Genomic DNA, 11,657 nt, shown 5'->3' on the forward strand with positions numbered 1-11,657 from the left:
TCTCCTACTGCATTTCATTGCCTTATGGGTCTAAAGGATGGAGACATCCTTACACTACAAGAGGAGATCATCCTTTTTCTTAGAAACAAATGGGATAAGGAAGATATGATTGACATGGAAATAAGGGCTAAGAAAAGCAACCAAGATAGGGTCCTAAAGGAGGAATTAGTCACTCTTTTCAATACCTCAGTTCCAGAAAAAGTAGTGTTGTGATGAAGACTTGGGAAGAGCTTGTTGATGTGACTATGATATCAATGATGAAGTCTACACAAAGTTTTTAGGCATTTGCAATGATTGGGTATTAAAGAAGCTCACACATGGAGTTGATGCACGGCCCCTACCAAATGGAGCAAAAGATATTGTGAACTTCCTAATTGAAAAAATAAAAATCCTCTTCAATCCTCCACTAGTTTTCCTTGGCATGTATATGTTGTCAGATGCAATCTAGAAACCTTTGATCTTATACATAATGTTTATAGAGATCCAATTACCATTGGTGTTATTGTTCTAGATGCAGCACATGGAGTTGAGGTAATGAAATGGGACTCTATAAAGTTTGGAAAGGTTTTATCCATTCTACTACAAATGACACGTGAACCTAAACAATTCATGTTGTTATCATTTCTTAATCGAAAGTAAATGGCAGCTTTGAAAAATGCTCTTGAAATCATTTCTTGCAAGTAGCTCATGCTAGTTGTTGATAGTATTGACTTCCTACCAATGGATAGAACCTTTGCTTTTGGATCGATAGATTCTTTTGTGGTTTTAACATTAGTGACAATGCTAGTTGATGAAATGCTTCATTTTATGTATGTTCGAGGATTAGAGTATGGCATCACATGACTTGAATTATTTTGTGCGACAAGATTTGCATGTGGATTTAATGCTTTTCAAACACAAGAAATGAAAGGGGAAGAAGTCAAGAAAAGAAAATTCACTCACAAAAAAAACTTTGAGGGAGACAGCAATAGTGATGAGGAGGGCTTTGAGGAGGAGGTAGGGAAGAAGCCTAAGAAGTCCAAGAAGAAGAAAAAGGATTGTCAATCCTTTTAAGGGGGCGATTGTAAATCTTCCATGAAGACCATGAGAGGGAACCCACCAGCCAATTGGAGCAGCACTTTGAGACCGCATGCACCAACCTATACTTAGCAAGATTATCCGTCTCCCCTGGGCCGAGGAGGTCGAGGTGCCCCTCTCAAAGGCAATAATGCTTTATTGCATGCAAGAAGGGCACTAGCAAGTGAAATGTCATGATGCCTAGGGCGGGATAAAGATTTCATAACTTCTAAAGCCAAAAGTGCACATGGTGACCCACATTCGGTAAAAAGCTTAAAGTGGCATTCGAAAACCCTACAGGTCCATCTTGGGGGGCGGAGCAAAAGGTTGACTGTCATCAAGTGGTGGGCTAGTTCAACAGCAATGCAAGATCTGTAGCCCATTTATGTTCAACATCCTACCCAACAGCCCACAAAATTGGAAGCTCTAATAATTGAAAGTTCGGTAATGATGTGGAACGACTCCACTCCACTGCATTCTAGGTAGACTCAGGGTGTCCACCACCCTAATAAACTATTCATTTTTTGAATCTATTTCTCGCATTTAAGGACCATCTCTTAAGAATGATTTAATTGGACCGTCGTGTACAGTTGGAGATCATGGCTATGACACCATAAGTTATCTCAATAGAAGATTTAATAGTTTATGAGGATATTCCTAGATGACTTTAGTGTGTTTGAGGCAATGTTTCCACACCTACACCATCTATGGCTCTGTCTTACCCGATATCTGCAGAGATAGAGTTGAGCTTGAGGGAGAGTGTTGAGATGGCAAGCTCAACATGTGCAGACATTGATGATAGACCGCCTGGCTAGATGAGTCCGCACGTCTACACTTAGCACGTTGTCGTGATGTTATGAGGACACAGTGTGAAAAAGTATGGAATGCATCATCATCCGACTTCTCTATTGATCTAGAGAGTCAATGTGATCTGAGCCATTAGTACTAGTGTGAGTTGCATGGATTATCCAAAAATACTAGATTTTTGGGATACTTTTAGTCTATTTTTTATATTATTTATTGTAAAAATCCAAAAAAGTTAAAAAAGCTTCTAGATTAGGATGGCATGCAAAGAGTTAGATGATTTTTCAGCCAATTAGGAGATTTTTCATAAAAAGGATAGATTGACGAAATCGTACGCGTCGCGATCGCTGTAAACAGGCTGAAAACTGCAGATTGCACTAAAAGAATAAGGAGTGATCTGGGAGATCCATGACCAGGCATCTTGGGGTTTTACCCCCCCTTTCGGAGCCAACAGAGCCATCAGATTTGGGTTCTGAGAGCAACGGAGAAGGAGCTGATTTTTCTAATCCATGTTTTTGGTCTACGAAGGAGCTCTAGGAGAACTAATGCCTGGAGATTGCTCCTGAGTATTGCAAAGATTCCAGGTCCTTTCAATACATATTGATTTAATTCTTGGTGATTTGTTTTTGTCGTGTTTACCACTTGGGTATTCTCTATCTTCTCTTCCATCTCCTATCTCTACTTCCTTCTACTTCTGATCCCCGGTGGATTCGACCTTTCGACAAAAACCCCTCCGACATTGATGAACCCGACGTGAAAGGTTGTCACAGAAGAAGGAAAGATAATATGGGAGAACCTTCCAATACAAACTCCAATTATGTCTTGCAACAGTTGGTGCAAAATATGAATATGCTTATGTAGGTACAACAATAACAATAGGTGATGCAAGCTTCAGATCAAACAGAAAGTGTTGTGATGAATGCTTTGCAAGTAGTCCAGCATGAGGTGAAGTTATTCAATGGCAAGAATGTATCTGCATATGTACATACCTATGCTCAGAAGATGGAATTCTTTGGAGTGGCTCAATCTGCATGGAGCTGGTATTTTGTATGTGTTACTGTTCATGAACTGAAAGCACGGATTACTGAATTATACTTGCAGGATGTTGACTAGGTAGCCTTCAAGAAGACACTCAGGGAAGAATTTTACATTGAGGACACCAGTTTGATTACGCGCAAGACTTTTCAAGAGTGGATTATACAACCCAATAAGGGTCTTGTGGCTATAGAATTGTTAAGAGAATTTGAAAGTAGATTTGAGCAGTTGGATCTTGCAGAACATCAAGCTCTTACAAGTCAAAAGATTGAATTGTTTCTATAAGCAACTGATCCTGAGCTTCAAGAGAAGCTTGATGATTTGCTGGAGGATCAAACTATAGAGACAGGTTTGAAAACAAAGTGGAGACATGTCAAAGAAGCTGTTACTTTGCTTGTGAAGAAGCATAGAAGAAGAGAAAGATTGCATGTCTCTAGCTTGCCCACTGTTACAAGTAAGACAATTGAAGTATCCAGTAAGCCACCCGCTTTTGTGGCTAACCCTATGGCTGTACCTGCTATTGTTCCCTCTATTAGGAAAGATGTCTTAGATGAATTGGTCAAAGGGATGCGGGATCTTCAATTGAAGGTTGCAAATTTGGATGAAAAATGACAAGAGGAAAGGGGACGGATAGCAGCCCCTAAGCCTGGAAAAATATGTATGTGTGTGACAGTTTGCAACACGAGAGAAAGGTCTATGCTTCATATTAGGAGGCCTTGGCACGACAGCTTATCTTTTGGAAAGAGGACAAGATCCATGCACAAGAAACGGGATTGCCTCTTGCTTTGAATTTTGGAAAAGAAGGTATGCAGAAGTTGTTGAAAGACTTGGTTGTCCGAAATGCTTATGCGGCGGTACATGCTTCTACTTTTAGTCTATACTTGGATAGAATGCATGGCCAAGTGATGGTTGGTCCAAAGGCTGAAATATGGACACATACTTTACATGCAGCTGAAAAGAGAAAGGTCACTGATAGTGAAATGTCTCATACAGGGAAAGACATTCGTGGCATAACTGGTTGGGAATCACCAATAGATGCATATTCAGTGTATGCATATTTAGCAAAGGTACAAAACACGGATGTACTTGTGGAAGAAAAACGAAAAAGAGATAAAGATATTGCAGGAACATCCAAAAGAATGACAAAAAGAAGTATGGATCAGCCTAAAGCTGTAAATCAGTCACCTCCTGAGCATGTTATGGAAGAGGTCAGTCAGAAGCAAAAACAAGATAACAAACAAGAGGGAAAAAATAAGGGCAAGCAACCAGGATATAAGTTGCAATCTCACATTAATATAGCCACAGATCTTAAGAAGGTTCTTGAAGAACGGATCTTAAACAATTGGGTGGAATTCACCTTGGGAGAGGTGCTTGGCATTGCCAAGCAAGAATTTCATGATGAGATCATTGACATAATTAAAAGGAAGCGTCAGTTTCTTGGTGATACCACTAGTGCATTGCTGCAATTTGACGAGGAAACTGGTTTATTGGGTATTCGGGCTGAATATGAGCATGAAGTAAGTACTGGATTATCTATGTAGGATGCTACTAATCAGGACAGCATGTGGAAAAGAGAATAAAGTGGCCGAAAATGCATTGTCTAGTAGCAATATGCATGGTGGAGTAAGGCAAATGCAATGATATGGAGAAGAGACTCTAGGATTTATTTCTCGAAGTCACTACACAAGAAATCATTGGGCTAGAGCTACCACTGAAACGGTAGTGAAAATAGGGGAGCGTGAAACTCCTTGTGTTGCTTTACTTGACCATGGGTCTGAGATAAATGCCATTGAGCATGGATTGTATGAAAATGGTGCATGGCCTATAGGCATTGATCATGGTTGGCGAATGAGGGCTGCAAATAATTCTTCAAGGGAGCTCTATGCTGCATGTCCTAATGTAAAAGTGACGATTAGTGATGTACAGAAAGAGCAACACTTCTTTGTGCAAGATAATTCCTCATATGCAGTGATTTTGGGACAGCCCTATATTACAGGAGTGCGTATGGAAACAAAGTACTTGATGATGGTTCTGCTTATGCAAGATTCAACAGCAAAGATCGGAGGAAAGCAGTCCAATTTCTTACTGTTTGTGTTAATCATCCTAGAAATCGTGATATGCTTCAAGATTCTCCTTTGGTTCCAAATGCAAGGGAATTCAAAGACCTGGATTTTCATTAAGCACTGTTGTAATGCGGGGCTACAGTAGTGCTGTTCAGAGGGTGTACTCGCCTCTTGATGAAATGAAGCATGTATTTACTATTGGTAATTCTCAGTTTACTGCAAATAGTTCATGTTGGTTTAAGCCTATGGAAGCTATGTGTAGGGCTAAACGCATATCTATGAAACGGGCTATTAAGAAACTGAGATATCATGGTATACATCAAATTGCCCATGGCAGATGCATAAGGGATCTTGGCCATCTTGGCCTTCTGCTCAAATTTATTCATAAAAGGAGTATATGTATTCCATGTGTGTATTTTTTATATAAGGGTATTATTAATTCATAAAACCAACAAAGATTTTCTTGCAAAAAAGGGAGTCTCAAATAATGCCTTCCACTTATGAGCACTCATGTGGTGATGGACAAGTGATGGACTTGTCAGTTTTGTAGACTCTTTGTAGACAATAGAACTGCTTAGATGTGATAGGAGACAAGATTTATAAGTAGGGGCCATTGGAGCTCTTGGAATGTTTGTGGAGGTTGCATAAGTGAGACATCCAAAAGCCTTGGGTATGGACATGTTTAGTGGCATGAATATTGTAGTTGTGTAGCCAAATGGTGACCACATGAGACCACATGCTCTTCACTCACTCTTTAACACTCCAACATCTCCACAAGTTGATTTGACATGTGTATGAGATGGCTCATAAGAGTTGCACCACCCCTAAATACATGACTTGAGCTAAGAATGCAAAACAACCACATGTAGGTAGAGTTGATAGTGGACGAGTAGTGGACCTAGAGCTTGATGTGCTACACAGATGAGAGAGAAACCACAATCAAAGGAGAGACAAACAATCCAATGCTCAACAAACTTCCATGTTTGGAGAGTCAATAGAGTAAACCCACTAGATGAGGTTCCTTATTTTGTGGGGTTGAGGTGGGGTTAAAGTTTAGAGAGTTATCGGACATTAAAGTTTAGAGAGTTATCGGACACACGCATGTCAATGGCTCATCAACGGCCACTTTTGCAACCTGCGCATGTCAATTGACCCATGTGTGTCGAGTGTGTCTTGGCCCTAATGACTTTTCCATTATTTTATAATTACAACATACTTTCTCCAAGCTTTCTCCCTAATTAAAGTGATATTGAAACACATGTATTTTCATGCTCATCTCTCTCTCAAACAGGAGTGTGTGCATGTGCACACACATACACATAGTCTCTCTCCCTCTTGTCGCCTGAAGGAGGCCTGAAGTCACCACTCGGGTAAGCTACTATGTACTCACTATGTATAAATTCTAGGCATTATGTGCGTTCAAGGCATCTCTATCACTCTCCCACTAAACATGCACCAAGCTACCTAAAGTTTCAGACCTCTATAAAGAATGAAGCTTCAAGTTGCACACTATGGTCATTTGGCCGTTTCTGGGAGAGGCATGGCACATCAGAGAGCAGAGCACACAGCGGGTCCCAGTCAGAGAGGGGCCCACCCAGATGACTATTACACAGTTCTTTCAGACAGACAGAGTGAGAGCTACTCTACCAGCCTCCAGCCAGACCTCCGGGCTCACACTACAGCAGGCTAAGGACCAGCGTACCCGACGCCGCACGAGGATCCGTGGGTTTCGGACCCCACAGCCACACCGACAGGAGATCCGGAGGATTCTTGATCTACATCAACAGCAGACTGAGATCCAACGACACTCGACACATTGGATCTCAGATCTCCAGTTTTCTCTTTCTCCACCGCCGATGTACCACATCCTGCATCCAGGAGGGATCACCTGTTATTAGCGACTTCGACGACTGCTACTACATCCCAGGATAGTATATCTCCCTGCATCTGTTACATATACACCTCGCACCACTTTATCACAGCCGACAGTTGTTCCCCTATCATAGCCGACATTTGTTCCCCTCTTGTAGCCATTATCTGGAGTACCAGAGCTACATATGCACATACACATACACGACACTTATCACACTCACAGCACCGTATTTTCAGTTTCCAGTTTTTAGCTTTTCATTCAGCACTTTTATTTTGGATAGCTGGACCTCATCAGTTGTATCACAGTTTGTCTCATAGGCCAGTTTTGGTCTTTAGAAGACGTTAATATAACTTTCTTTCTCTCTCTCTCTCTCTCTCTCTCTCTCTCTCTCTCTCTCTCTCTCTCTCTCTCTCTCTCTCTCTCTCTCTCTCTCTCTCTCTCTCTCTCTCTCTCTCTCTCTCTCTCTCTCTCTCTCTCTCTTTCTCTCTCTCAAACGTGCATATCCTCCCTCCTCTTCGTGGAGAAACCTTGAACAGATTGTGCTTCATAAAATAGGTGAAATTATTTCTTATGTTGACGCAAGTGCCTCAAAGTTTAGATAAAATTTTACAAGTTCTAAACTATTCTAAAGTTCTTTTTGTTAATTTCAGGTCTAGTTATTCACAGCAAAATATGCTCCTTGGTAGACTTGCACAAAATTCCAATAGGATCTTTTATAGGAAATCTTTACATGCAAAAGGCCATGTCAGTGCAGATGACTCACCTCCAAGATTTGAAGGGATTATTGTTAAACATGCCAAAGTTAATGTACTTGCCTCTCACTTGCCTATGCAGTAACAAAAACACACGAGCAACACACATACGAGAGACACATACCTTGGCACTGTATTGACAATGTCATCTAATGAAGTAAGCTTAGATTTGGTTAAAAGCATTCACTTTTTTATTCTGTAATGCTTCTGCAACTTCTAAATCTACATTTATGGATATTTTAGATTATTTATGACTCTCCCCACAAGTTGTTGTTGAATGTGAAAGTACTAAAGTGTCTACGCAACAGCAAACAGAAGTGAGAGTATTGGAAGCTATACTCAAGTTATACATCTATAGATTTCTATAATCCCTCCTCAATCCCTCAAAGGCTCCTCAATGGTGTTCTTCCTTGTCACCCATGAAATTGCATGTGAAACATTAAATGTGATGTAGTGATACTATGTTGTGCAGTCTTCCAGAACCCAAGGAAGTGCTAACAAATGTTGAGGATAACTTGATTCCTTCTATAGCTTTGATACATGTTGAAGATGATGATGGAGTTGAGGAAGGAAGTGTGCCAGATAAAGTGTGGCAATGCATCTTGGTATGAGATCTCTATGAAATATTGTATACTTTTTAGTGTGTATTTTTTATTGCCTTAATTGTTTTTTCAGTAGTAGAAAGTACAATTCTTGGTTTTAAACCTAATCTCTTTGACTTGAGAATTTATGACACCCCAAGCTACTCACTAATTCTCTCTAACAAGTGAAATAAAATCTCTTCACAAGCCGAAAGTGTACGTTTGTTGGTTACGGGGATTTCTTTGGTATAAAAGGTTTTCGATTATATAATCATGGCACTCTTACTTTTACCTTTCGCTATCATTGTTATTTGCAATCATTGGGAGTCTAGAGACTGGGAGAATGTCGCCAAGAGGAGGATGTGAAGGTGGGGCCAGGGTCACAGCTATTGGGGAAGTCCACCACTCAACACTTTAATAATTTGGAGGCTAATCTAGAATGGGTGCCTCAAGTAAAGAAGAGTTTTCTTGGGAAGGAGTGAGGGTTAATCATCAATGATTGCAAATTTAGTGGCAGTACCTCAACTCTCTCGTGCAACAGTCTCGTGCAGCAATCTCGTGCAGGCTACCATTCCACGATGCAAATGTGTTCACCAACCTCCCTCTTTCTTTACATGTCGAAGACTCATTTTCTGTTGATTTCGAGCACATGAGGCACAGTCTCATTCTCAATTGATTACAATTCACTTCCTCTCTTGAGGCGCTTCCTCTAATCATTTCTGTCTCTTTCTCTCACCAAGGCGCCTCCTCCATTGCACCCAGAGAGGAAGCACTTCCTCTGACCAAGTCGCTCTCCCTCTAAGGAAGCCGCTAACTCATTTTTGTAACTTTCTCTCACCAAGGCGCCTCCTCCATTGCACCCCTTTCTCCATTGAAGCATCTCTATCTGCGACTAGATCAGATGCTCATTAGATTAATGCTCATCAAATACTCACCAGACCAAATGCTCATCAGATCAACGCTCAACTTCTGCTCACCAGATCAAATGCTCATCAGATAAGGCACTCACCAGATCAGACGCTCATAAAAAACGACGTTCACAGTCATTCGCATCAAACGATGGCAGTTGCCATAGTCCTTCACTAGTCCTTCGCAAGTCCACTACTCTGGTCTGCCATCTGTCGCATCAAACTACTCTAGCGTACCATGTGTTGCCAGTCCACTACTCCTTTGCCAAGTCCACTACTCCTTTGCCAATCCACTACTCTAGTCTACTAATTAATCAATAGTAGTGTCGGCTCTTCTATGGCCTCATCAGACAAGCCCACTTCTTAGAATCTCCTACGGTTCCTCTTCGTCAACAAACTCCTCGCATCCATAGCATGGCAATAATCATGGCCCATAAATGGTACCCCCTTTGCCATCGTTTCTCCATCAAGTTGGCCACTTGCCACCATCAAATCGGAGATAACTGTGTTCTCAATGGAAAAAAACAACATATATGCCTAGCTATGTCTCCTCCTAGAAGTTGCTGTATCCATGATCATACTCTATCATTGTCTTCTATTTCATTATCTTCTCTTTAGAACAATGTTATTTAGGAACCTATGTTTGTGTGGCTCATAATAATTTGAAAAGGAAATGCCAATTATATAATAGAGGGCATATTCAAAATGTGGTTAACTAAAGGATTCTAGATTGAAAGGGTTTCTTGTTTCCACACATTTTCTCCCCATGGTAGGTGTTGTTTTACTCTCCATAAATATGTGTCCCCTCAAGCAATCAAGATTTTTTCGATGTTTAAAATCATTTTCCTTTCTTTAAGAATTGGTGCTGGTTCTTGAAGTAACGAAAGCAACTACGAATTGTGTTTTAGGGCATGGCAAAGCTTTAAAGACCCATCCACAAATTATATGAGTAGCTAGTGACTTAAATAAGCTTGTAGATAAAAGAAAATTTCTATAATATGATAGTCCCATCTTTGTTATCTATGTATTTTGATATGCATGTTACTTATGTGTTTTGTATGGTTGATTCTATCTTTGTTATTGGAAGTTATCTACAAAAAGTATAAACTGCTATAGTTCAATGTGTGCATGGGAGTTTTCATAAGTGCATGTATATGTGTACCCTTCATGCATATATACATGGTAAGGAAGAGGTTTTTGATTGGCATACATTATGTGTGTCATGAGGTGCTTCTTCCTTGTCATGCTTTATTTGTATATTTGAGTTTTTCCGTATATGCAAGTTGTCTTGTTACTTGTGGGACATGTGGATTGGCATGTGTCGTGAACTCAACATATACATGTCATGATACCTCTATCATTTTGTGATAAGTGTATGTAGGGCCGAAAGGTGCTTTCCAAATAGGCACCTAGCCGTGAATTCAGCAAGTGAGTGTCTTTTGGTGGGCATGTCACAATTGACTTGGCACTATGTCGTGAACTCGACACAGAGGTGTCATTTTAATTGTGACACCCTCCCTTCTCCCTTGGATATGGATGGGCACTTGGTCGTGAATTTGGCTAAATAGTGCCTTGGCTTACATACGATGAATAAGTGATGGGCATTTGGTCGTATATTCGACTACACAATGTCCTGACACGCTAGTTATTTGGTATTGGTTGATGAAATGGGCATTTAGGCCATATACTCGACTAGAAAATGTCCTCACATGTGTAGTTGTTTAAAAAAGTGGTAATGTTTTAGAATTTTTTATATTGTTGAACTACGACTTAATGTAGTTTGTGTAACATTTTCAATGTCTAAATGGTATCATGCAATTCTATAGTTTAATCAAGGTTTACATAGAATACCAGTATAACTTGAGATTGATGTTACACATTTTTGTTTTCAATCAAAGATTACATGTCACAATAATTTATTTGAATAAATCATAGGTGGCAATTATGTTTTTAATTGAAGATCTAATGCAATCTATGTTGCATTTTCAATGTTTTTCATATACTACAATCGTGTATTTCAATGTTTTTCATATACTGTAATCGTATATTTCTTTTAATTGTATAGTTTAATCAAGGTTTACATACTAGAATACCAGTATACCTTGAGATTGATGTTACACATTTTTGTTTTCAATCAAAGATTACATGTCTTACTAATTTATTTGAATCAATCATAGGTGACAATTATGTTTTTAATTGAAGATCTAGTGCAATCTATGTTGCATTTCCAATGTTTTTCATATATTGCAATCACGTATTTTCTTTTTAAGATCATACTACAATCGTGTATTTCAATGTTTTCATATATTGTAATCGTGTATTTCTTTTAATTGTGATTATAAGTTTTGTTAGGTTTTTGTCATGTCCATATGCAAGTGCATGGTTTAAGCCTTTGTTATCATGCTTATATGCTTGCCTTTCTTTATTGTGGACAATTTATGATTTACGATGGCCCTCAACATTGCCAAAGCTCTCCGTATTTGCTTGATAGAGGCCATATCATCTTGCACAGAATATCAAATATCCTTTCTTAATAGTAATGATGTTGCTTTTGTCATCTTTTGCAACCGGGCATGTGTAGCCAT

The sequence above is a fragment of the Lygodium microphyllum genome, chromosome 13 (genome assembly GCF_053477565.2).
Source record: "Lygodium microphyllum isolate KBCC chromosome 13, Lygodium_microphyllum_v1.1.10, whole genome shotgun sequence".
Taxonomy (NCBI): Eukaryota; Viridiplantae; Streptophyta; class Polypodiopsida; order Schizaeales; family Lygodiaceae; genus Lygodium; species Lygodium microphyllum.